Genomic DNA, 6,000 nt, shown 5'->3' on the forward strand with positions numbered 1-6,000 from the left:
AACTAATTGGGATGTAAATTTTAAAAAAATTAAATTAAAAAATTTTTAAATGTGAAAATAAAAAAAAAAGAAAACAAAGGTCGCGATTTTGATATTAAGGTATACTTCAGGTCTAAAATATTATACAAGACACAAGAGGACATTTTATAATATTCACGATGAAGAAAGAGCACTGATCAATATCTGTGCCCCAACGTTTCATACGGAAGTGAAAGCAGAAACTCATAGGTGCACACTGGTAACAGGAGACTTCAATCTCTCTGTCAGATTCAAACATCAAATAAAAAGTTAAAAAATAAAATAAAGTTAGAAATAAAGTAGATCTAAATAAAATGAAAAGGTGGATCCCACAGATGGACATTAAATTCTAGTCTTTAAATCAGAGAACACATCTTTTCAACTTCACCTGCAACATTTTTGAAAACTGACCGCAAAAAAAGAAAAGAAAACTGATCACATACTGAGCCACAAAAATCTGAAATTTCTGGGGCGCCTGGGTGGCGCAGTCGGTTAAGCGTCCGACTTCAGCCAGGTCACGATCTCACGGTCCGTGAGTTCGAGCCCCGCGTCAGGCTCTGGGCTGACCGCTCGGAGCCTGGAGCCTGTTTCCGATTCTGCGTCTCCCTCTCTCTCTGCCCCTCCCCCGTTCATGCTCTGTCTCTCTCTGTTCCAAAAATAAATTAAAAAACGTTGAAAAAAAAATTAAAAAAAAATAAAAGAACGTATCAAATAATACCCACTACACTAAAAAAAAAAAAAAAAAAAAAGACAAAAAACAAACACCCAAAGGTTTGTTTTTTTTTTTATTAAATTTTTTTTTTTCAACGTTTATTTATTTTTGGGACAGAGAGAGCCAGAGCATGAACGGGGGAGGGGCAGAGAGAGAGGGAGACACAGAATCGGAAACAGGCTCCAGGCTCTGAGCCATCAGCCCAGAGCCCGACGCGGGGCTCGAACTCACGGACCGCGAGATCGTGACCTGGCTGAAGTCGGACGCTTAACCGACTGCGCCACCCAGGCGCCCCCAAGGTAGTATTTTTAAAAGCAGAAAGTAAAAGGATGTCCAACATCATCAGTTATCAGGGAAGTATCAGTTAAAACCACTATAATCTGTTGCTATATAGCAATAGCATGCACAGTGAATGACTATAATTAAAATCCTGACAATATCAAGTGTGGAACAACAGGAGGTCTCATGAAGCCTTACCTCAGAATGTTTATAGCAGCTTTGCAGTGGTCAAAAATTGAAACAAAATATCCGTCAACTGTGAATGGATGAACCAGTTGGATACATCCATACAATGGAATACTCCTCAGCAATTAAAAAAAAGAAATGAATGAACCACTGATACATTCGATGTGGATGAAGCTCAAAAATGTTATTCTAAGTGAAAAGATACCGATACAAAAGGCTACATGATGTTTGATTCCGTTTTACGTGATGTTTCGGGGCAGGGGAGCTCTAGAAATCTGCGGTTGCCAGGAGCTGGGGTAAGAGAAAGCGCCACCACAGAAGGGCACAAGGCAGCTTTTTGGGGGTGACAGGGAAACTCAGTATCTGAATTGAAGTGGTCACTACACAACTGTATGCATTTGTCATAACTCCTAGAACAGTATATTTTAAAGAATAGGATCTTGCCATATTTAAACTATATCCCAATAAGCCTGCCTTAAATAAATCAGCAAAAAAAAAATTTTTTTTAATAATAAAAAACTAATATTAGGTCCAAGGACCCGATGGTACACCAAGGGTTGGTCTGAAAAGAAAGCAGAGTGTAACAACAACAACAAAATTCCAATCATTCCAAAAGCAATAATTCATTAAGAAAAATTTTTGAATAGAATTTTTTCAAAAGTAGCAATTAAGAAAGAAAAAAAGTAGGAATTTAGTGAATTAAGTTTGAAACCAGAAAAACGAAAAATTGATAAATTACTTTCTTTTTTACGTTTATTTATTTATTTTGAGGGGGAGGGGCACAAGTGGGGGAGGGGCAGAGAGAAGGAGAGACAGAATCCCAAGCAGGCAAGAATCCCAATCACCAAGCACAGAGCTGAGGTGGGGCTTGAACCCACGAACTGTGAGATCATGCCCTGAGCTGAGATCAAGAGTCGGGTGCTTAGCCAACTGTGTCGCCCAGGTGCCCCCAATAAATTACCTTTTTAAAACATCAAAAGGTAAATAAGTCACTAGCCAATTTGTTTTTTGTTGTTTTTTTTTTTTTTATTCTGGGGGGATGGGCAGGGAGCAGGGGTCTTCCGGTAAGCACTGAAAAACCTGCTAGACAAATTCTAAGAGATGTAACCCTCAACTTGGGGTTTTTTAATGGCATGGGTGAACCCCTAAACATCCAAAAGAAATAATGAGAGAAGAAAAGTAACCATCAATTCAGAAGACATTTTTTAAAACCATGGGACTAATTTGCATAACAATAGGAAAATAAATTTGAAATGGATAATTTTCTAGGAAAATATAACCCAAACTGACTCCAGACAAGATAGAAACTCTAAATCAGGAGTTAGTGAAAAAAAGTTTTTGAAGAACCTTTCCTTAATAAGAGAACCATGCTGTGTTAATCAGGGTTTTCCAGAAATACAGAACCAATAGGATGAATGGATGGATAGATAGATAGATAGATAGAGGATAGATAGGTAGATAAATGATAGATAGATAGATAGATAGATAGATACATACATACATACATACATAGCTAGGGGATAGATAGAGGATAGATAGATAGATAGATAGATAGAGATAGAGGATAGATAAGTAGATAGAGGATAGATAGATAGATAGATGATAGATTAGATGGATAGATAGATAAATAGATAGATGGTAGGTAGGTAGGTAGATAGATAGATAGATAGATATTAAGGAATTGGCTCATGTGATTACAGAGGCTGGCAAAGCCAAAATCTACAGGGTAGGCTGGCATGCTACAGATCCAGAGAATAGCTCGTGTTGCAGTCCAAGTCTGAAGGCCATCTGCTGACAGAATTCCCTCTTGTTTGGGGGAGGTCAGACTTTTGACCTATTCTGGCCTTCGACTGATTGGATAAGGCCCACCCATATTCGGGAGGGCAATCTGCTTTTACTCAAAGTCTACCAATTTAAATGTTACTCTCATCCCAAAACACCCTTACTGAAACATCCCGAATAAGTCTTGACCATATATCTGGGCACCATGGCCCAGACAAGTTGACACAGAAAATTAACCATCACAAGTCCACCCCGTGTCAACTTGGCACCCACATGCTTCTCCTTAACCCATACTTAATCTCCAAACGAGGAACAAAAACAAGGTCATAATTCCACCGCACGATACAACTCTCCTGCAAACACCCTACCAGAAACTAGGATGTGCTCAAAGAACGGATGTTAAAAAAGAATGTTAAAAGTACACAGGAGCCAATTTGCAGGAACCCTCACGATTCAAATCTAGAATAATTTGAGCATGAAATGCTGTCACGTAACAACTATCCAAGATACATATTTGGGTGAAACAAGGGAGTTCCAAAACAGTCTGCACAGAATTCCTATTATGTGCAATCCACACATAAACATATATATAGTATCCTAAAATCTAATATATACTACATATCATATACTATATATAATGTTAGTATGTGAGAAAACTAGATAAGTATCCCAAGGACTTAGGTATGTCTGGAGAATTCTGAAACATTTGCACTGAGTTTACAAATCCTTTACATTTCCTTTTGTATTTTTTTAATGTTTATTTATTTTTGAGAGAGAGAGAGAGACAGACAGACAGACAGAGCGTGAGCAGGGGAGGGGCAGAGAGAGAGGGAGACACAGGATCGGAAGCAGGCTCCAGGCTCCGTGCTGTCAGCAGAGCCCGATGCGGGGCTCGACCTCACAAACAGCAAGGTCATGACCTGAGCCGAAGTCGGAGGCTTAACCGACCGAGCCACCCAGGCGCGCCATACATTCCCTTTTTTAAAAATTGTGTCTAACGCCTGAGTGCAGCATCGGAAATCAGCCAGGTCCAGCTTGCCTGCAGCCTGTGAGCTGGCTTACAATCTCCCTTCTCACCACCAGAGCACGGGAGCCAGGCCACCTCACCACCATCCGGAATGTCTGCTTTGAGCCTCGGCCTGCTCAGCTCTTTTTATGTTACCCCCTGTCTGACTGCCCTGTAAACTGAACACTCTGTGCTCCTCGACTTGCCCTCCCAGCGTCACGCATTCTAAAGGACTTTTAATGAAATTAAACTCTGTGGGATGAGAGGAACAAACATTATGTAGTCGGTTACATTTCTCCAGCCTGACAGCCACGGGCTCCTCAAAGCTGGAAGAGGGGAAGCAACAGAAACGACACGTACTGAGCGCCTACGACAAGCTGGACTGCCCCTTGGCACACAGCGTCTGATCGAACTCTCACAGGTTGGTGTTGCGAGTCCCCATTTTTCAGATGAGAACACTGAGGTTCTGAGAGATTATGTGATTTACGCGAACTCACTAGCTAGTCAAAGGTAGAGTCAGAATCCAAATGCAGGTCAGTGGGGTCCTAAGATCTTGCTTTGCCCTCTATGACACCCTCACTTGTCCCCAGATTTATGGATGAAGCAACTAAAACCCCTGGGCATTGGTGGCGGACCCTCAGAACTCCGGTGTGCAGGTGAGCAGGTGTCCAGAACATGCCCTAGTTAATGCTCCCTCAGCCTTCAAGTCTGGTATGTGCCCAGCCATGACCAGTGCAGTGTCACCTAGCATCAATCTATGCCTGGTATCTCCATCAGAGAGGCAGAACCTGAGACCTAGGGAACTGGGTGAGCCGGCCAAGGTCACACAGCAGTACCATCGAGGGCCTGAATCTAGGGACGGCTCTCCGGCCTGGGCAGGCCTCTGGGTCCTGCTATCCCCTTGAAACCCTGCTCCTCCGTCCTCCGTGTCCCCTTGTCTCTCTCTCTCTCTCTCTCTCTCTCTCTCTCTCTCTCTCTCTCTCTCTCTCCTGCCTCCCTTCCTTCCCTTCATCTTTCTCTGTCCTCACTATAACCACTTACAAATTCTCATCCACCTGAAATGTTGCTGAATTTGAGACAGAGGTGGGAGGACCTTAAAGATGGGAATACAACCCCCACACTTTACAGATGGACAAACTGAAACCCAGAAAGTCTCCCCCACGTGTTCAGATTTCAACTCCAGCCTTTGCTCAGCTGTTTCCTTTCCTGCCTGCCCACCTCCCTCCTGCCCTTGCCCACCTCCCATGAACAGCCATCTGGCTCTTGCCTGCAGCCAGAGGGGGCTTCCCAAATCACTCACTTGATCAGTCTACACTCTACCTAACAACCCTCCAAGGATCAAAACGCTGGCCTTGCTACCTTCTCTACTCTCCTCCTATGACAAGCTAAATCTTACCCACGATGAGCCTTCCAACTTGCCACTCCCTGCTCTCTCCCTGGCTTGATTATTAGCTATTTATCCTTCAATCTCAGATCTCCCTGGGGCCCAATCCTGAGGCACTCACAGAGTCTCCCTCGTCTCCAACTTCACTGTCTGCCTGAGTAGACCACGAGCCTGGACCTGTCCTGTTCACCACTGTGCCTCCAGTCTCTGGCGCTGTGCTGCACGCCCCCCCGAGCCAGTTCACGGCCCGAAGTTTAACGGCAAGGTGAAAAAAAAAGTGTCCCAGCAGAAGAAAGGAGATGATCCCAGCAGGGAGAAGTGCCGTCAGAAGTTGTGTGCAGGTCATGTACCCCAATGTTTATAGCAGTGCTCTCAACAATAGCCAAATCACTGAGAGCCTAAATGTCCATCCACTGATGAATAAAGATGTGGTTTATATATACCATGGAGTACTACTTGGCAATGAGAAAGAATGAAATCTGCCCATTTGCAGCAACACGGATGGAACTGGAGGGTATTATGCTGAGTGAAATAAGTCAGGCAGAGAAGACAGATGTCATATGTTTTCACTCATATGTGGATCTTGAGAAACTTAACAGAAGACCATGGGGTGGAGGAGGGAAACAGAGAGAG

The 6,000-nt window shown here is 43.3% G+C and overlaps 1 non-coding gene across 1 annotated transcript; it reads right to left on the reverse strand.

Annotated features, from left to right (window-relative positions):
* Nucleotides 1-2,247: 2,247 nt before the first annotated feature.
* On the reverse strand, nt 2,248-2,307 carry LOC125169198 (U7 small nuclear RNA). The gene has a single exon (XR_007153518.1). It is a non-coding gene; the product is annotated as a U7 small nuclear RNA (small nuclear RNA).
* Nucleotides 2,308-6,000: the final 3,693 nt, after the last annotated feature.

This window comes from Prionailurus viverrinus, chromosome B3 (genome assembly GCF_022837055.1).
Source record: "Prionailurus viverrinus isolate Anna chromosome B3, UM_Priviv_1.0, whole genome shotgun sequence".
In the NCBI taxonomy this organism is placed as follows: domain Eukaryota; kingdom Metazoa; phylum Chordata; class Mammalia; order Carnivora; family Felidae; genus Prionailurus; species Prionailurus viverrinus.